This window comes from Coenobita brevimanus, chromosome 73 (assembly GCF_032717465.1).
Source record: "Coenobita brevimanus isolate Jiangsu-jjx chromosome 73, ASM3271746v2, whole genome shotgun sequence".
Lineage (NCBI taxonomy): Eukaryota > Metazoa > Arthropoda > Malacostraca > Decapoda > Coenobitidae > Coenobita > Coenobita brevimanus.
In genome coordinates this window covers 10,657,425-10,679,707 of record NC_137026.1, presented here as the reverse complement: position 1 = coordinate 10,679,707, position 22,283 = coordinate 10,657,425, and positions in this window count along the sequence as shown.

Sequence of the window (22,283 nt, the reverse complement as noted above, 5' to 3'; positions counted from 1 at the left end):
GTGTTGGCCAGAATTAGAATTCAAGTAAGATGGAGGAATAGAAGAAGGGAAAGATGAGAGGAAGGAGTAGTTGCAAGGAGAGTGGAAAGGTTACAAGAGGATGAGAAAAAGGCAGAGTATAAGAGAAGTGGAGGAACGATTGGGCAAATATGAATTGGAGCAGATGGGAGACGTGGAAGGTGTGTGTAGCATATTTACAGAAGTGTGTGCAGCATGTGATGTGGTGTGTGGAAGGAAGAGAAGACGGAGGGGGGTGCAAGGAACAACGTGGTGGACTGTAGAGGTGAAACAGGCTGTGGCACAAAAGAAGAAAACATACAATGAATGGATGAGAAATATGGGGCGTGGAAGTAGTTGAGAGGCGGAAGAGAGAGTTATATGTAGAAAGAAAGAGAGAGGTGAAAAGATTAGTAAGAGAAAGTAAGAAGAGATTGGATGAGGAATTTGGAAGGAATTTGAGAGTAAAGAGGAGGGACTGTAAGAAAATGTTCTGGAGAGAGGTGAAAAGAGTAAGACAGGGTGGAAGTGAAGTTAGCAGGGGAGTGAAAGATAAAAATGGTAGATTACTAGTGGAGAAGGGAGAAAAAGTGAGCAGATGGAGAGAACACTTTAAGGAATTGTTGAATGTAGAGGATGGAAGTAATGCGAGTATAAGTGGCTGGGGAATGGCTGGGAGAAGGAGGGAGGTGAGAAGACAGGAAGAAATCAGTAGGATAGAAGTTGTGGAAGCAATGAAGAAAGTTAAATCGGGGAAAGCCCCAGGAATTGATGGAGTGTGTGGTGAAATGCTGAAGCATGGGAGAGAGATAGTAGCAGAATGGATGTGGAAGATGTCCAGATTGGCCTGGGAGGAAGGTAGAGTCCCGGAGGATTGGAAGTCAGGTATAATTACTCTCTTGTACAAAGGAAAAGGGGAAAAAGAAGTGTGTGGTAATCATAGGGGCATTTGTCTTCTTAGTATAATAGGAAAAGTGTATGGTAGGATACTTATTGACAGTGTTAGAGAAAGAACAGAGAAATTAGTTGAAGAAGAACAGGTAGGCTTTAGGAAGGGAAGTGGTTGTGTAGATCAGATATTCATTCTTAGATCTTTAGTAGAAAAGTTTCTAGAGAAGGGAAAGAAGTTGTGTGCGGCTTTCATGGATTTGGAGAAAGCATATGACAGGGTGGATAGACAAGGATTGTGGAAAGTGTTAAGAATATATGGAGTAGATGGGAAGTTGTTGAACGTTGTGAAGAGTATGTACGATGGTGCGAAGGCTGCTGTGCGTGTGGATGGTGAACTAAGTGAATTTTTCTCTTTGAAAGTTGGTTTGAAACAGGGATGTGTCATGTCTCCATGGTTGTTCAATCTGTACATGGATGGGGCAATAAAAGAGGTACAAGGTAGGGTAGTGGATGTTGGAGTGGCCCTGGTGAGAGAGGATAGTGTTTGGAAACTCCCTGTACTATTGTTTGCAGATGATACTGCGTTGTTGAGTGAAGGCGAAGGGGAGCTGCAAGGCTTGATGGATGAGTTTGAGAGAGTTTGTAAGAAACGGAACCTATAGGTGAATGTAGGGAAGAGTAAAGTGATGGTCTTTGAAAGAGGTGAAGTCAGTGAATGGAGAGCAAGGTTGGATGCTGAGGAACTGGAAAATGTGAGTACGTTTAAGTACTTGGGTAGTGTAATGAGTAAGGATGAAAGTTTGGAGGGTGAAGTGCTTGAAAGGGTACAGCAGGGAAGAAAGGTTGCTGGTTCTTTGAAAGCAGTGATAAGAAACAAGGAAGTGAGCATGGAAGTGAAAAAGTTACTACATGACAGTATTGTGATACCAACTCTAACGTACGGAAGTGAAGCTTGGACATTGTTGGAAGGACACAAGTCAAGAGTGAGAGCAGTGGAAATGAGTTATTTAAGAGGAGCCTGTGGAGTCACATGGAGAGACAGGCTGATGAATGAGGATATAAAGAAGCGTTGTGGTGTTGATGTGGATGTGATAGGAAGCGTTATGAGGAACACATTGAGGTGGTTTGGCTATGTGGAGAGGATGGAGGGTGAAAGACTGACGAAGAGAGTGTATGTGAGTGAGGTGGAGGGGGGAAGAGGGAGGGGGAGGCCGTGGATTAGATGGAGGGATGGGGTGGAGAGGTATATGAGAGAGGGGTGTGTGAGTTGGGAGCAGGGCAGTGAAATGGCGGGGGACAGGGCGACTGGGAGGTGATTTGTTTGTGGCCACCTCAAACGGGATTGAGGCGTCTGGCAATAGATAGATAGATTGCTAATATCAATTTCTTTGTCATTCACGCTGAGCATGGTGATATTTGAATGATTTAAGTGACACAGATGAGGATAGTAAGGAGTGATAAGCAAAATAAATCACTTGGGAAAAGGCATTAGTGAGCTTCCTGAATAACGATAACACAGACCCACAGCATGGCTGGGTTATTTGTGTGTCTTCATCAATTTTATCGCGAATTTTGTCATGAATTATTCAGATTATGACTGACTGGCGGATTTACTGATAAAATAAGTTATATTGGCTTGCGGAATAAAAGATGCGTGGAAACAAGTGAGATAATTATTTGTCTCTTTGCATTGCTGCGTTTAATAGGGCACAAAGTTACGATACTGAGATGAGGGGGTCACGTGAAAAATCTCTCTCTCTCTCTCTCTCTCTCTCTCTCTCTCTCTCCATGCTGAGTCCACGCTGATAGGCTTAGGTCATGACGACAAACAAGAAAATATCACGTGAGAGCGTTTGTGATGAACATGATTCCCTAAGTTGATTTCATCGTTCCAAAATGTCAAAATAATGGCAAACACGAGGATAAAAGGCACTTAAAATAATAATAATAATAATAATATTAATAATAATAATAATAATAATAATAAGAAGAAGAAGAAGAAGAAAAAGAAGAAGAAGAAGAAGAAGAAGAAGAAGAAGAAGAAAAAAAAGAAGAAAAAAAATCATCATTATCATCATCATCATCATCATCTACATCATCATCATCTTCCTGCAGAAACAAATTACAGTTCCCCACCACCACCACCACCGTCATCATCATCATCATCATCACCATCACCATCATCATCATCATCATTATCATCATCATCATCATCATGCCGTTCTCTCATACTGGGTCCTTCCACGCCAAATTAGTGCAATCCCCGCCTGAGAGAATCCTTTGCCTATGTGTTAGCAGCTTAACGACCCTATTGCAGGTACGACAAACGATTAATGCTGTGGTCTGTCTGTTAATTTAGTGATTTTGGAAACTCTGGCCCGTATTCTCGTCGGCTGGGGAAGCTCCCTAGCACCTTTTTCTGTGCGATTTACTTTGTTTTTCACAACTTACTGTTCTCCTATCACTCTTTCCTCAGCGATTTTTGTTTTTAATTGCATCTTACTGTCCCTTCCGTGTCTTAGTGTCCTCTTCTGTTACTGAAATCCTTCCGATATGGTGATACTCTGCATAAATAAAGTACAAAACGATATGAACCACCCTTATTCAGATATAAATCGCTGAAAATGAGGTGTTAGGGAGCTTCCGTAATCGGCGAGAACAGGAGCTTTTAAAATGCAAACTCACCTGGCAACACGGGTCCGTATTTTCGTCGGGTAAGGAAGCCCCCAAACGCCTTTTCCTGAGCGATTTATTTTACTTATTACATATTACTATACTAGTCATCATGCTTAACGTTTTCATGGCAGGAATAACAAGATTTTCTGCAACTAACACCAGACAATTTAATTCAGCTGGGACTAAGGCTCGTATGCTCGTCTGGTGAGGGAGTCAAACTGGTGTGTGCAAGGGGTGAGTGTAAAAAACATTACAGTAGATAAATGTACAGACAAAGATAACTACCAATGTCCTTCTCACCACAGTACCTATTAAGTAAAGAAAAAAGAAAATAAAAACAAAAGACCATGATCCCTGCATAAACTCGAGCCACTCACAGAAAACATAAAAGAAAAGACTAAAGAAAAAGACCCACAAAATTACCATGAAATTATTTTAGGGGTAACAATGAGCAAAAAACAAGAGATTTATTTGTCAAGGCGAAAATCCCCGAGAGACAAAAAAGAAAAATAATCATTTTAATTCCACGTCTCCTGAGCTGTGGGATATTAAGGGCTACTGCATGAAGATACGAGGATTAAATTTACTGGTGTGGTGTGGTGTGGTTTGGTGTGGTGAGGTGTGGATAGTGGTGGTAGTGTTGATGGTGGACATGTGATTACTCGTGTGGTGGTTAGTGACGGTGGTGGTGGTGGTGGTGGTGGTGGCGGTGTGTGTGTGTGTGTGTGTGTGTGTGTGTGTGTGTGTGTGTGTGTGTGTAGTTGGTGTTGGTGATGTGGCTGGTGGTAGCTGTGGTGTGGTTGCTGTTGGTGTCAAGACTGATGATGGTGGTGTGGTGGGAGCTGTGGTGTGGTTTGTGTTGGTAGCAGCTTACCCACACCGTACAGTGTCTGTTATCATTACACAAATCTATATCTATCTAAAGCCCGATGCCCTCATCCCGCAAAGGGTGGCCGCAGGCAAAACGCCTCCAAGTCGCTCTGTCACCCACCATTTGACTGCCCCCCCCCCAACTCACTCCTCCCTACCTCATATACATCTCAACTTCATCCCTCAACCTCATCCTCGGTCTTTCCCTCCATCTCCCTCCCTCCACTTCACCTACATACACCTTCTTAGTCAGTCTTTCATTCTCCATTCTCTCCACATGTCCAAACTACCTCAGTGTATTTCTCCTAATTTTCCCAACCACATCCACATCCACCCCACCATGTTCCTTCACATCTTCATTCGTCAACGTGTCATTCCATGTCACTCCACATGCTCCTGTCAAGCAACTCATTTCCACTGCTCTCACTCTTGATTTGTTCCCCTCTAGCAAGGTCCATGCCTCGCTTCCATACGTCAGGGTAGGGATCACAGTACTAGCATGCAGTCACTTCTTAACTTTCATACTCACCTCCCTATTTCTCATCACTGCTTTCAGTGTACCAACAACCTTCCTTCCCTGCTGTACTCTTTCACGCACTTCATCCCCCAAAGTTCCATCCTTACTCATCACACTACCCAAGTACTTGAATGCACTCACATTCTCCATATCCTCACCATCCAACCTCACTGTGCATTCTGTGACTTCATTCCTCTCAAACACCATAACTTTACTCTTGTTTACTTTAACTTTCAGATTCCTCCTCCTACACACTGTCCCAAATTCATTCACCAAACCTTGCAACTCCCAGTCGTCTTCACTCAACAGTACTGTATCATCACCAGACAGCAACAGCAGAATCTTCCACACCTCACCCTCATTCATTAGAGCCACCCCCACATCCACTGCCCTACCTTGCACTTCCTTTACAACCCCATCCATGTATATATTAAACAGCCATGGAGACATCACACATCCCTGTTTCAGTCCCACATGTAGATCAAAGAACTCACTCAGCTCACCATCCACTCGCACCGTAGCCCTAGCTTCTTCGTACATACTCTTCACAGCACTCAACAATTTTTCCTCCACTCCATATATTCTTAAAACCTTCCACATACCTTGCCTATCAATTCTATCATAAGCTTTCTCCAAGTCCATGAAGGCAGCATACACTTTCTTTCCAATCTCTAGATATTTCTCCACTAAACATCTTAGAACAAATATCTGATCTACACACCCTTTTCCCTTCCTAAATCCCCCTTGTTCTTCTCCAGCTAGCTTCTCTGTTATATGCCTAACCCTATCAATGAATATTCTACCACATATTTTTCCAGTCATACTAAGAAGGCAAATACCCCTGTGGTTATCACATACTTCTCTCTCTCCCCTTTTCCTTTGTATAAAGGAACAATTATACTGATTTCCAGTCCTCTGGAACCCTTCCCTCTTCCCAAGCCAATCTACACAACTTCCATATCCACTCCGCAACAATCTTACTCCCATATATCAGCATTTCACCACACACTTCGTCAATTCCTGGGGCCTTTCCTTCTTGATTTTCATTGCTTCTTCCACCCTACTGATCTCTTCCTCCCTCCTCTCATCTCTTCTTCTCTCAGCCATTCCCCAACCACTTATACTCGCACTGCTCTCACTCTCTACATTCAACAAATCCTCAAAGTGCTCCTTCCATCTCCTCAATTTCTCTCTCTTCTCCACCAACAATCTCTTATTCCTATCTTTCACTCCCTTACTATTTCCCCTTTCACACTGCCTTACTTTCTTTACCTCCTTCCATAACAATTTCTTGCTCTCCCTCCATTTTACAATCAGATTCCTCTCAAACTCTTCATCCACTTTCTTCTTACTTTCCATCACCAGTCTCTTCACCTCCCTTCTCCTGGTGACATATACCTCTCTCTCTCTCTCTCTCTCTCTCATCTTCTCCCCTACCTCTGCTCGCTAGCCATTCACTATAATCCCTTCTTCCTTTGTTCCACAGCTCCTTTCACCTCATCATTCCACCATGCTTTCCCTTGCACACTCCTGCATCTCTTCCTCACTCCACAAACCATCTTGCACGCTGCGCCTTTCTCTTCCGTGAATATCTTACATACATCTTCCTCCCCTTCCATCTGCTCTAACTCATACTTTCCAAATTTTTCGTCCACTATACTCTTATACTCTGTCATTTTCTCACTCTCTTGCAATTTCTCCACTCTTGTCACAGGAGCTGTTTCCTCCTGTATTCCCTTTCGTCTCTTCACCCATTTTCTTTGCAGCCTTACCTTGGCCATCACTAAGTGATGGTCCGAGATTCCATTCCCCCACCCTCTCCACACTCTTGCGTCCAACACTTGTCTTCTCATTTGTTCATCCACACACACGTAGTCTATCATTGCCTTTCGTTCAACAAGTTCACCATCCATCCTCCTCATGACTCTCCATGTATACCGGTGGATCATCTTATGCCGAAAGTAGGTGTTGGCTATTGCCAACCCCTTACCAGCACAGATGTCCACCAAAGCATTATCATTCCCATCTTCTTCAGCTGGCACACTCCACTGACCAACCACTCCCTCCACTCGTACATTCCCAACTTTGCCATTCATGTCTCCAATCAAAAACACTCTCTCGCTCCTCTCAAATTTCTCCATACATGCTTCCACACTTGCCCAAAACTCATCATTCACTCTCGTCACTCGGTCCTCTGTCGGCGCATACGCACATACCGTACAATTTCCCACGTTTGTATACCTACTTTCATCCTCACGCATACAATCCTTGCACCCATTGTTCCATACTCTCTTATATTCTCCTTCCACTTCTTGCTTATCATCAGACATACTCCCTCTCTTGCCCTCTCATTCTCATTAACTCCCTCACATATTCCTATACCGTACTCCCATTCTCTCACCCTTTCATCTTTCCATTTAGTTTCAGTCAATCCACACACATCCACTTTTGCATCCTCAAGTCCTGAACAATCTTTCATTTCATCATTCACTCCTCTCACATTCCATGTCCCCACCCTTAGAATGTCCTTTGTCCGTTCCTTAGTCGTCAATATATAGTCCGTCCTGGTCCGAGGCGCTTTATTCGCTTGTTTAGTTAGTTCTTTTTACGGGGTGGGGCACTAACCCACCACCAACCCTTTTAGTCGCCTCGTACGACAAGCAGGGATACTGGGGGAGTATTCTTGAAACGCCCCTACCCCCAGGGTTGGAAAATCAAAAGTCTTATGTCGACCAGAGGAAGATGGGTGGAACTATGGCTCATCATACATTTACATACGGACTTTATAAAATACCAATTAAAACAGAGGAAAGATCATATATAAGCAGAGTAACTTTAATATCTGGTCATTTACTTGCCTTTATGTGGTAGGTGGGGGCGCTCACCATCCAGTCACTCGATGTAGTACTGCTCTCAGGTGTCTGCCCTTTCCTCTCCTCTCTCCATTCATTCCTTCCTCTTCTGTCTTTCTTTACTCCTTCCTCGTCCTTCTGCCTACGGGTGACGTTACACTCCCTCTTTTGTCTTTCTTTCCTTCATTCTTTCCTCTTTTTTGTGCCTATGGGTGACTCTGCTCTGAGCGACAAGCCGAATGGTTTCCTGTACACCAGGAAACCATTTGCTACGCTGGGTGGTAATCATATAACCAAACTATGGCGCCTGGTGGTTTAGTGGGTAATTACGGCGCTCCAGTCGGACTGAGCCGGTGAAAGTTTATATCCAAGGAGTGGTTGGGGTTATTGCTTACGTAATGCTACTCAGGGATAAGTGAGGCTTGTCACTCTCATCTTAAATGTCAGGACCAACTTGCCTGGCCCCGGGCTCCTATGCTTCTCATGGGGCAACGTAGGACTGGATGATGGATGGATGGATGGATGGATGGATATATCTTTATCTCTGAACACTCGGTATCTGGAGATGTATTCATGATGCATCATATCCCTCAAATAGTGTGGCAATTCATGTATCCAAATGGTTCAATCGGTAGAGAGGTGCCCTGCAGTCTTACCGTACCCAGGTTCAAATCCCCGCTGGGGAGGGAACAGTTTAAGGATTTGAATTTCCTTAAATCAGACTTTACTTGTCTACCAGAAGACCCGCCGACATGTCGTAAAAATACCCCCGCTAATACCAATACACCAGTCCTGTATGAGACAGCCCTAGCATGTATTCAATAAGGACGGTGGGTGTTATCGCCGAAGTGGTGTCATGTAGGGATGTATGGTACGTAGAACGACTATTGGGCCTGGATGGCAGGCTGTGAAGCCTATGCCCGGCCCAATGGCAGACTGTGAAGCCTATGCCCAGAGTCGGACACATAAAAAAAAATAAAAAAAATCCAGCTAACACCACAAAATAATGAGGTGAGAGTCAGTCTTAGGAGCCTGGCAGTTTTCACGAATTTTTATGATGACTTCATAACCAAGATATTCAAATGAATACTTTTACTTTGATCGTATTATTCACGTTATTATTCACTCTGCCATGACTGTGAATTGCATGATACTTATCCCGAGTTAATATGAATCTATAAACAAATGCTCTTAACTACAAACTTTGCTAAAGAGAAAAAATGTCTGGCACTACGACCACTTGCCCTCACGCACCCCCCTGCACACCCTTTCCTTCCTTTCAAGTTTTCTGTTTTCTTTCCTGTTTTCTTTCGTTTTTTTTTTTTCAGCGATCGTACATCAGAATCTGAAGTGTGACAAATGTCATCTCCCCTCCCATCATGCTTAACTTCTTTCAAAAATGACAATGCGGCAAAATAGCACAAAATGTCAATGTTCAATCAAGTGGTAAAAGCGAGGGAGCAAGAACATCTACATAGTGGTAATTTTGCTCCCCAAGCCAGCAGGTGTGGGTTATAAATTAGGGCAGCCTCTAACCGTGAAATTTTGTGGAAATACTGAACTTATAGATACGAGTTATACGTGTTTTGAATCCCCAGGAAAAATCAATGTCAGTGAAGTAGACTTTCTCAAAATTCAAAAAAAATTTCATGACAAAATGACAAAACTGTTATTAAAATGGTCACAGCGCTAAGCCTATTGATGTTAGGATTTTTTTTTTACTTTGACCGGACATACTTAAAAACACAGACTATGCCCCTTAAAAGATGAAGGTTTGTCAGGAAATAACACTTTGATGAGAGACTGTGTGATCGATTACATCTGAGGACTGGTGCCGCTGTCGCCATACCCAAAGCGGGCCTATGAGTTTTCGAGTCACTAGTCGAAGTTTGCTTATTTTAGTTTTATGAAAAGCAAACACACAAAAATATAATAATAATAATAATAATAATAATAATAATAATAATAATAATAATAACCACCCGAAGCAAAAGGTAACCTATATTGGTAAGAGTCATTTTAACTAACAAGTGACTAAAACTAACTGTCTAATTACCAAACAGGCTGTAGTGACTATGTACAACTTGACCCAATATACTGTTACGAGTTACAGAATGGCAGGAGGAGGAACAGAACTTTTGCAGGCAATGGTACACTCATCCACCATCGTTCCCATTCACCGTCTATTAACACTGGATAGAGAGAAGCAGTCACTATGTCACACCAAAGCCAGATTTGTCGCCCATTATTAAAGCAGGAGTCCAAAGCCTTGTTAGACTGGGCAAGGAATGTTAGTACTGACAATGATGTTTCTGTAGCGTAGAGAAGGTAACATCTACCAAGGGAAGCTTGTTTGGTATGACACCTTAACTACAAACCTAGTTCTTAGTCTCAGGCAGAGGTAGACGGAGAGTAGAATTTAAGACTTTCAGCCCGATGATGTAGTTGTATTTACATCCCTGTTACCTCTGGAAGAGAGAGAGAGAGAGAGATTCTTCCTCCCAATTTAACGAAAACCGTCTGTAGGCTGCATGAATAAACTAAAAAACTGCGTTAAGGACTGAAGGGATTAAGTACGTGCCAGACAGGTCTCAGCTCTCATTGTCTGTCTATCTATCTATTAATCTATTGCCAGACACCTTAATCCCGTAAGGGGTGGATACAAACAAATCGCCTCCATGTCACCCTGTCCCTCGCCATTTCACAGTCCTCCCCCCAGCCCACACACCCCTCTCTCCTTGTGTTGACCTGTTTTCTTACTCCCTGGGGTGGGATTCTCACACGTACTTACGATCGATTTCCTGTCGTAACTTAAGATATGTTTGGCAAGATGGACAAGAAAGGTAAAATCTCCCCAAGTCTCTTGTTCTTCTGCATTGCCAAGTTACTAAAGGAAATTATTGATAAGCTGGTTTTATTTATTTACTTATTTATTTTTCAGGAGAGACAGCGATAAAGGGTGTGGAGGCCCTGACCAGTACCACCTTCGTCCTGCAAAATGATATCTACGTTACGACTGGGAACTGATCGTAAATTATGGGTATATTTTCGAACTGCAAAAAGATGTCTACGTTACGGCAGGGAACTGATCGTGAATTAAGGGTGTCTTCTTCGTTCAGCAAAATCATAAGTTACGACAGAGAATTGATCGTACATTAAGGGTGTCTTGTTCGTCCTGCAAAATCATAAGTTACAACAGGGAACTGATCTTAAATTAGGGGTATTTTGTTTGTCCTGCAAAAAGATATCTAAGTTTCGACAGGGAATTGATCGCAAATTAAGAACATTTTGTTTGTCCTGCAAAAAAAATTATATACGACAGGGAATTAACCGTAATTTAAAGGTATCTTGTTCGTCCTGCAAAAAGATATCTACGTTACGGCAGGGAATTGATCATAAATTTATCTTGTTCGTCCTGCAAAAACATACGATATAAAAAGGAAATGATGGTAAATATGGCTGAGAATCTCACCGCTAGTTATAAAAATTCTTAGTTAATTCTAAGTGAAATAATTCCTCCTCAGGGGGTTAATCTCTCTCTCTCTCTCTCTCTCTCTGATATATGTAAAAGAATAAAATTCCTTAATCGCTTCAATATTAAGTTGTCTAGTATAATTTCTTCCTGATATCTCCAAACGATTTTATTCTGATTACGAAACATCTAGAACTGGATGGATTACACTCAGCCTCCATCAACTTCTGTAATAAAGGGATCTCATATCTCCATAAATTCGTCTGGAAGCAGCTAAGATAAACAAAAAATGCGTTCCATCTTGAAGGGGTTAATGGCAGAAGAGCATGTAGTGCCACAAATTTAGTATTCATGTATATGTTTAGGGGTACCGTAATTTCTAAGTTGGATAGGGTGTAATCTGAATACTAGTCTATAAATTCCTGTCCTAAGTAGTAGTTCATGTGATAATAATCAATGTAGGGTTAACTTTATTTTTATATGTATACATCTCTGTATCTATGCATGGGTGATATAATTGTGAGTGTTGAGCTATGGGAATTCCTCCATCTGGTAGAGTAATGAATAACAGGTGCGTGCGGCCTTTCCCCTTGTTTGTGCGTCGTTGTTGGGCGCCAAGTTTGAACCTTGGACAGAATAATAATGGGTATGCAATTCTTTCCGTATCATTGTTGTGAAATGCTTACTAATGAAGCTGCTAGAACCCAAATATGTAAGATTAATAGTCAAAAAAGGCCAAAATAATGTCATTTGTAAGGATCAAATAGTTCCGCTTGCCTTAGCCGTCACTAGATGGCATAAGCTACCCCAAACTCAAGGCGAGATGGCAGTAAATTCAGTATTTAAATTTAATAAGGATTGAATCCCAAATTTTCCCCAATTCAATCAAAAGTCCTAACGTCATGTGTACACTACTATATAAATAGTGAAGAGAATTTAAACCCACCATATCGCAAAAACACAATCTCATTTGATCTAGCAGTGGCGTCCCTTGGTGCCTGATATGCCCCATTCGCTACTCAGACATCGTGTATAACAGACGTTGGTTCAGGTGAGCTGTACACATTCCTCCTTTCTCCCCCCCTTTTCTTGTTTAATCCTTACTTATCGTGAACCATATGAAGTAATGTTGTTAAAAGCTTAACGTTGACATTCGCTACTCAGACATCGTGTATAACAGACGTTGGTTCAGTTCACAGACACCGTGACGTCGGGGTGTGCACGAGGCCATCATGTGATATTGCCCATAGACTCGTCTTACATACACACTTACACTACCCATTAATAATTTATAAACTGAATGTAGTAGAAATGGTATTATGAACCTATCAGGTGAACTTTATTTTATTTTTTTTTTTGTAAATAAGGTATAGAATTTTGAAAATTGATGTGATCATGTAACGGAATGGCGAATTCAAACTCATCAGCTTTTCTTTCTCTTATATTAATATGTTAGGAAATTGGGAGCGTTGAAGGGAACTTAGTGGTTGTGAACAAAAAAATGTAATTTTTGAGTTGTTCCTCGAGGTTAAACAAGCCCGAGTGATTATGTATTCTTGGTGATTATGCATTAATGATTATGAATTATTAATAATTATGAATTGATAGTGATTGTGAATTATTAGTGAACTGCATGATGAGATTATACTACACGGACGAAATAGAACACGAGTGATTATTATTTTTTTGGTTCGAGGCTATGCCAGCCCGAAAAGACAACTCATGCCAATAAATGTTCCAGTCTTGAGGCTATTGACGAGCCCAAGAATAACCGATAATAAAGAGTGTGGTATGATGACCTCAGAAATCACTTGAGTATTCCAATTGTTTCGCTTGGTGACCATAATGTTTGATGTTCGCCCAAACCATGGTTTTAATTTACAACCCTATTACATATGATTAAAGGTCACGTAATTCAAAATGTCTGTTGATAACTAGTATAGAATTATTAAAGTAGAGTAAAGTATATGTCATTTTTTTTTTTTTATACCCAATCAAGGGAATTATGTCCTCTCACGCATGACTCACTCCCCTTCCAGTTCAAGATTCCTCCGCTTTGGGAACGACGAACACACGTGGTACTGACTTATTCTCGACTCGGCCACAACTACAAACGCTACCAAAACTATCTGTTAAACAATTAACCTTTATCATTCAAAGTCGAAGTGCTACCCCCCCCCCCTTTGTTTTTACTGAGGTGAATATTCTATCAGTCATTGAGGGGAGATTAAGTTGAGTACCATTTGTATTATCAACGAGTAAGTTAAACAGAACCCACAACGGTGGGAAATCCAATTTCCGACTATTACACTGGTAACACCGGTAAGATTAAATATCTGGCGTTACACTGATGAACAATAACGGTGGAAAATAAAAAAATCCTATCATTACAAGCAGAGTTCCTTAAAGGTGGCAGTTAACTGGTCCCAACACTTAATACTTCAATGCAATTACAGTATATTGTTTAAATATGAACCCAGTGACACTATGGACAGTACAACGATCAGTACTACAAGCTGGGAAAAATGAGATACATTCATTATTATTATTATTATTATTATTATATTATTATTATTATTATAATTACGACTACTACTACTACTACTACTACTACCACCACCACCGAAGCAGCAACCGTTCGAAGACATTACATTATACAGTTCGAAGACATTACTTATTATTATTATTATTATTACCGAAACTGTGTACTGTAAATTACAACACCCGTTCCAAGAGAAACTTCTCCGCTCGTGAGACACAGACAGCTACCAATGCTGTTCCGTAATGTTCAAATATTATGGAGTTCCAAAAATACATACGAAATAACTAAGGGTATCATCAAATACGGGCTCTATTGCGCTCGTTTTCTCTTGGATTGGAGTTTCAGAGAAAACGGGTACACACGTTGCCGGGTTGGGGGGACTTAAGCAAAACCCCTTTTAATCTCAAGACATAATTCTTATTCTCGCCACCTCCAGACGATTTTATTAAACTTACGTAACACCTACTATTATTCACGGGGATACTGAAGCCTGTAATACAACTCTGTTAATACAGTTCCTGCATCCGAAATAAAACAGCCTGGAGACAGCAAGAATACACGTTTTAATATGTCATCGATTTGGAGAGATTTAAAGCACGAAAAAAAAAAAAAAAAATCAGCAAAGAGGAGGTCGAGCTGAGTTTCACACCATACTTTGTGATTTAAAAAAAAACAAAAAAAAATTTGTTCTTTGTTCCTCCCTGTTGTATAAGCTGTGTAACGTGGCATGCAGGCTAATGGCTACAGTGTTCAGTAAATGACTGACAGGAATCCGTGGCCTGCAAACACGTTCGTTTCTCACTATCAATCAGACTGACAATATAATGGCCTCATAACAGCTGACATGTTATGGTCTCTATCCGTGTATCTGACTCGCCTCTGACTTTCAGCCGAATGTTTTCTCAATTAAATTACTTCATTCTTGCCTGACCCTCAACCCTTCCACAAAGTATAGTCCAAATCAGAGCAAAACTGAGTTGACATTCACTCTGACTTTGGCTTTTGACTTAATCTAGAATTCAGACCTCTTTATCCTTGGCTGGACCAAGTTTGGTCCAGATCGATTCAGACTATTGAGTTACAGGACCTGGCATTTAACTTTGCCTCTGACACTGACATTATCACTATTTTGTCTCAACACTGAATCCATGCGTCACCGTAACACATGCCACAAAGTTTGGTTTTAAGTGGATGAAAATATCAAAGTTGATAGTCATGTTATCTTGACCTTTGCCCTATTGCATAAAAAAAAACACACACACACTAATGCTGATCGTTAATCCTTCCATCAAGGTGAGTTAAAATATCAAAACTGTTACACACACACACACACACACACACACACACACACACACACACATACACAGCCATGCGGAAGTAACCAAGAAAAATACTAGCACACAAACACTGATACAACTTAATATTACGAATATGTAAAAGGATCGTCTTTGAAAGGTCCGCAAAGCCACCCTGGGATGTCCTGTGCCCATTCAAGGCAACTCTCTCTCTCTCTCTCTCACTGTCCGTGTGTATGTGTGTGTGTGTGTGTGTGTGTGTGTGTGTGTGTTTCAAGAGACATCACACTGAAATAAATGATTTATCGAAATTTATAACTTGAAAATATAATAACAATAATAATAATAATAATAATAATAATAAATTATTATTATTATTATTATTATTATTATATGCAGAGCTTAGTGCCAAGGAAAAAAAAAAGAATATACACTACAGCTGGAAATGTGTGAACAGTGTTTGTAAGCATCGGTATTAACAAACACTGACCCAACAGTCCTGCTTCACCTGAGCGAAATAATGTTCACAGACAAAATTCAGAGAAAAAGGAGTGTGCGAGCGTAATTAGTCATCCGTAAAGGGGTCTAGTGAACAATGGAACCTGTGGGCGATGTTCACTGCGCTGGAGAGATGAACGTAGTCTTCCGTGAAATGCTGGAGACTGCTGATGAACAAAGCAGTCGGTAGTTTGAACAAGTGAACTACAGCTATATATACAACTCCCTCCTTTACTCAACCCCCTTTCACAAATGTAACAGACAGCTGATGAACAAAGCAGTCTCTAGTTTGAACAAGTGAACAACAGCTTTATATACGACTCATTTCTCTACTTAACCCCCTTTCCCTACAGTACTTATGTGAAAGACGAGAGGAAGGAGTAGTTGCAAGGAGAGTGGAAAGGTTACAAGAGGATGAGAAAAAGGCAGAGTATAAGAGAGAAGTGGAGGAACGATTGGGCAAATATGAATTGGAGCAGATGGGGGACGTGGAAGGTGTGTGTAGAATATTTACAGAAGAAATATGTGCAGCATGTGATGTGGTGTGTGGAAGGAAGAGAAGACGGAGGGGGGTGCAAGGAACAGCGTGGTGGACTGAAGAGGTGAAACGGGCTGTGGCACAAAAGAAGAAAGCATACAATGAATGGATGAGAAATAGGGGCGTGGAAGAAGTTGAGAGGCGGAAGAGAGAGTTATATGTAGAAAGAAAGAGAGAGGTGAAAAGATTAGTAAGAGAGAGTAAGAAGAGAGTGGATGAGGAATTTGGAAGGAATTTGAGTGTAAAGTGGAGGGACTGTAAGAAAATGTTCTGGAAAAGAGGTGAAAAGAGTAAGACAGGGTGGAAGTGAAGTTAGCAGGGGAGTGAAAGATAAAAATGGTAGATTACTAGTGGAGAAGGGAGAAAAAGTGAGCAGATGGAGAGAACACTTTAAGGAATTGTTGAACGTGGAGGATGGAAGTAATGCGAGTATAAGTGGCTGGGGAATGGCTGGGAGAAGGAGGGAGGTGAGAGGACAGGAAGAAATCAGTAGGATAGAAGTTGTGGAAGCAATGAAGAAAGTTAAATCAGGGAAAGCCCCAGGAATTGATGGAGTGTGTGGTGAAATGCTGAAGCATGGGGGAGAGTTAGTAGTAGAATGGATGTGGAAGATGTGCAGATTGGCCTGGGAGGAAGGTTGAGTCCCGGAGGATTGGAAGTCAGGTATAATTATTCCCTTGTACAAAGGAAAAGGGGAAAAAGAAGTGTGTGGTAATCATAGGGGCATTTGTCTTCTTAGTATAATAGGAAAAGTGTATGGTAGGATGCTTATTGACAGAGTTAGAGAAAGAACAGAGAAATTAGTTGGAGAAGAACAGGGAGGCTTTAGGAAGGGAAGAGGTTGTGTAGATCAGATATTCATTCTCAGATCTTTAATGGAAAAGTTTCTAGAGAAGGGAAAGAAGTTGTATGCGGCTTTCATGGATTTGGAGAAAGCATATGACAGGGTGGATAGACTAGGATTGTGGAAAGTGTTAAGAATATATGGAGTAGATGGGAAGTTGTTGAATGCTGTGAAGAGTATGTACGATGGTGCGAAGGCTGCAGTGCGTGTGGATGGTGAACTAAGTGAATTTTTCTCTCTGAAAGTTGGGTTGAAACAGGGATGTGTCATGTCTCCATGGTTGTTCAATCTGTACATGGATGGGGTAATAAAAGAGGTACAAGGTAGGGTAGTGGATGTTGGAGTGGCCCTGGTGAGAGAGGATAGTGTTTGGAAACTCCCTGTACTGTTGTTTGCAGATGATACTGTGCTGTTGAGTGAAGACGAAGGGGAGCTGCAAGGCTTGGTGGATGAGTTTGAGAGAGTGTGTAAGAAACGGAATCTAAAGGTGAATGTAGGGAAGAGTAAAGTGATGGTCTTTGAGAGAGGTGAAGTCAGTGAATGTACAGCGAGGTTGGATGGTGAGGAATTGGAAAATGTGAGTACGTTTAAGTACTTGGGCAGTGTGATGAGTAAAGATGGAGGTTTGGAGGGTGAAGTGCTTGAAAGGGTACAGCAGGGAAGAAAGGTTGCTGGTTCTTTGAAAGCAGTGATAAGAAACAGGGAAGTGAGAATGGAAGTGAAAAAGTTACTACATGACTATTGTGATACCAACTCTAAATTATGGAAGTGAAGCTTGGATGTTGTTGGAAGGACACAAGTCAAGAGTGAGAGCCGTGGAAATGAGTTATTTAAGAGGAGCCTGTGGAGTCACATGGAGAGACAGGCTGACGAATGAGGATATAAAGGAACGTTGTGGTGTTGATGTGGATGTGATAGGAAGCGTTATGAGGAACACACTGAGGTGGTTTGGCCATGTGGAGAGAATGGAGGGTGAAAGACTGACGAAGAGAGTGTATGTGAGTGAGGTGGAGGGGGAAAGAGGGAGGGGGAGGTCGAGGATGAGATGGAGAGATGGGGTGGAGAGGTATATGAGAGAGGGGGGTGTGAGTTGGGAGCAGGGGACTGAAATGGCGGGGGACAGGGCGACTTGGAGGCGATTTGTTTGTGGCCACCCCAAACGGGATTGAGGCGTCTGGCAATAGATAGATAGATAGACATGTGTTCGTCACTAACTCCAAAACACTGAAGAGAGAAATCCTTTACCCAGCCAAAACTCTGTACGATAAAAGTAATTGATGTATAAAGTTATTAGTACTTTGTACGATAATGACACACACATTTTATGATGTGTCACAAAATAGTTGTGGAAAATCGGTAAAGATATGGCTTAGTCTTAAGACAATACACGGGATCCCTCTCTCTCTCTCTCTCTCTCTCTCTCTCTCTCTCTCTCTCTCTGCGGGACTTAAATTCTGTTATCTTTCATTCGACCGGAAACCAAAAGAGGATTACGAGGATTAGATACAACAGCACAATTCGGATTTTTTATGAATGGAGGACACCTGTAATCTGGTGTATGGAATTATTATTATCGATTTAATTTCTTTACCTTCCTCTGTTCATCTGTAAAAAAAAAAAAAAAAAAAAAAAAAAAAATCTACGGGAAAAATACATCCATTAATGATACATAAGCGCCTTCAATAAATTACCATCCTAACCCTACTGCCACTGCTATAAATGTGAGGGGTAGATTTACACACACACACACACACACACACACACACACACACACACACACACACACACACACACACACAGCAATAACCATAATACTGCATTTTCAGAATACATAATGGAGGAGTTTATGCATCCATTCACCCCTCATTCACGCTTCTCTCCATCGTCCCTCACGACATGGCTTAACAACTCGACAAAAGCAAAGAGTAATTTGGGAGACTGAATTTCCTGTGCCCCGAATTTTCTTCCAATACCTCTAACATCTCAAGCGTTCTCAAGCTGAAGAGAATGGTCTGGCAAGAATAGTGTCTTAGTCCAACCATCTAAGTTAAAAGGGTATGATAGATTTAAACAGTCAGACAGATAGATTTAAATGGTTAGGTAGACAGAATTAAATGGTTAGATAGATGGATTTAAATGGTTAGACTGATAGATTTAAATGGTTAGATAACAGATTTAAATAGTGATAGACAGATTAAAATGGTTAGAGTTAAATGATCATATAGATTGATTTAAATGGTCAGAGAGATAGATTTGAATGGTTAGAAAGATAGATTTATATGGTTCGATAGATAGATTTAAATGGTTTGATGGATTGAATCAAATGGTTACATAGATAGGTTTAAATGGCTAGATACAGATTTAAATGGTTAGATAGACAGATATAAATTGTGAGATAGAGTGATTTGAATGGTCAAATAAATTTAAATGGTCAGATGATGGATTTAAATGGTCAGATGATAGATTTAAATGGTTAGATATATAGATTTAAATGGTCAGACAGACAGATTTAAATGCTTAGATATATAGATTTTAACCATTACTTGTGTATTTATTCTCTTGTTTCAACTCGACTGATTTGGTGAAGTCTTTTTTATATTTTATTTTTTCTTCTGTCTCTCATTTTACCAGCACAGAAGAATGTCGTGTGTGTGTGTGTGTGTGAGAGAGAGAGAGAGAGAGAGAGAGAGAGAGAGAGCACCAGTAACTCAAGCTCCCAGACACCCCAGAGGACGAAGGGAGGAGTGCCGTGTCAAAATAGTAACTTAAACACCTTTTCGCCCTCGTCCTGCCGCGGAGAGTAAAGCCACCATAGTCATTACGAAGCAGATGAAATATTTACCGGGCAGCACAACATTTCGAAAGAATGAGACTGAGGAGCCCTTCATTTAAGGCATTACAAAGAGGTAAAAGAAAAGGAAAAACAGGAAAGAAAACAAATGTCGAGTCAGAAGATTGGGACCAGTTGACCTTTTGGAGGGAATGTATTGAAATGACGCAAAACTTTCAGTTGGAAGGAAAGTTCGAAAATACATAAAAAATATTTGCTTAGGCAGAGAGTCAAAAATGGAAACAGGGTTTGTATATCAACAGGAGGGACACTATGAGAATAATAGGCCTAATAGGTACTACTGAAGCAAAAAGATGCAGAATATACAACTTTAATGGAAGTAAGTACAGAACAACTGCTGAAGGTTGTGGAAAAGGTGCTTTGAAGGAGAACGACTCTTACTCATGTTTCTTCTTAGATAAATATTACTAACATGTCTTAAGCATGATTTCGACACACCGTATGTTTGTGAAATTGTGTGTCAGTCAACCATTTTAGAGTCACAGAGCCTCTATGGGTAAGTTTACAAAGCTAACGAAAACAGTCAAGTGGCAGACATCACACACACACACACACACACACACACACACACACACACACACACACACACACACACACACACACACACACACACACACACACACATAATCCTAAAGAAACTGTAATTAAAATTCCACAGCTACCGTTACCAGATACCCTTATACAGTACACAATGCTGATATTGATAATGGTTTGTAGTAGTGGATTTATGAAACATATCATCATCATCACCATTATCATCATCATCAATTATCACATCATCTTCATTATCACCATCATCAATCATCACATCATCATCAATCATCAAACCAATCCTCCTCCTCCTCCTCCTCCTCCTCCTCCTCCTCCTTATCATCATCATCATCATCATCATCAAACAGACTTCTATTTCCACTTACGGATGAGAATAGGTAGGGTCCAGAGAACATTAAAAGAAAAATGAAATGACAAACTAATAAAATGTCTGACCAAGTGAATGGCCCACACATCATCCACCCACCATTCAAGCCATCGGAATCCTGTCTTCACTTCGCAGGTTAAAACATCCACCTTTACGAGTTTCAACCCATCCATTCTTAGACATTCCGTGCCTGGCTGCCCCTGTGAGGGTGGCAAAAATCATATCTTTATTTTACATCAATTTGTATCACTATTTGCTTAATGCATGTTTCATTAATGAGTGAACAGAAGTGCTTCATATTTAACCATTTCAGTACGGTGACTTTATTTACCACATAATTATTTAATCATTTTATTCCTGCAATACCATGCAGATATATAGCTGTAGGATAGAATTATGAGGCTACAGAGATAAGATACAGCCCCAATAAACTCCTTCATTCCTATCGGATAGTTCTAAGTTCATTTAAATCACCTGGAGTTAAATGCAGCAGTAAACAAAACTAAAGTAAGAAAATAAGCCATCTGAATCAAAGGATTATTGGACATTAGATGAAGCTGCAGATGACGACAGTACGAGAGGAGGTGTGACGATGACACAGCCTCTGCCAGCTTCTCTGACACAACCATCAACATTCTGACACACACACACACACACACACACACACACACACACACACACACACACACACACACACACACACCGCTCGCTGGTGCAGTGGTAACGCTCTCGCTTGCCAACTGGTGGACGGGAGTTCGCGCCTCGCTCAGGTTGCGAAAAGTTTCACTGACGAAGTGGGTGGTTACTGTCCCCCTTGAGCAAGGGGACGGGTGTGTGGGTGTGTGAAGGTCACAGCCTTGCCCTTAGATCGGACTATATGAGCTCTCAGCTCCCTTCCGGGAGGGTAAAAGCTGACGATCACGACCATCAAGTGATTCTGACCAACCCGGTGAATTACACACACACACTGACTTGACGCTCCCTCACGCCACTTACTACACACACACACACACACACACACACACACACTGACTTGACGCTCCCTCACGCCACTTACTACACACACACACACACACACACACATCCAACCCCCCCACACACAAACAACGCTGCAGAAATTAGCAGGATTACTGTATTGTTGTCATGCTGGTTCACATATGTAACACAAGTTCCTATACAATACTGAATGACATCTGGGAAACGTCAGTAATGTGCACAAAGACGTATGAGACGAGAAACCTACAACAGCACACGTAAACTCTAGTTTTCCAAAGAGAACGATGAAACAGAACATACTTCTCGCCTTACACAGTGGAGGGTTCTTCCATTACTCACTAAGCCTGCCAAGCTCCGTATCAATCTATACACCAGTCCTGTTTGAGACAGCCCTAGCATGAATTCGAGATGGACGGTGGGTGTTAGCACCGAAATGGTGACATGTGGAGATGTAAGGTACTAGGAGGGCTGCCGGGGCTTGGGGTACTACGCCTATGCCCAGAGTCGTGAACAAAAGGAAAAAAA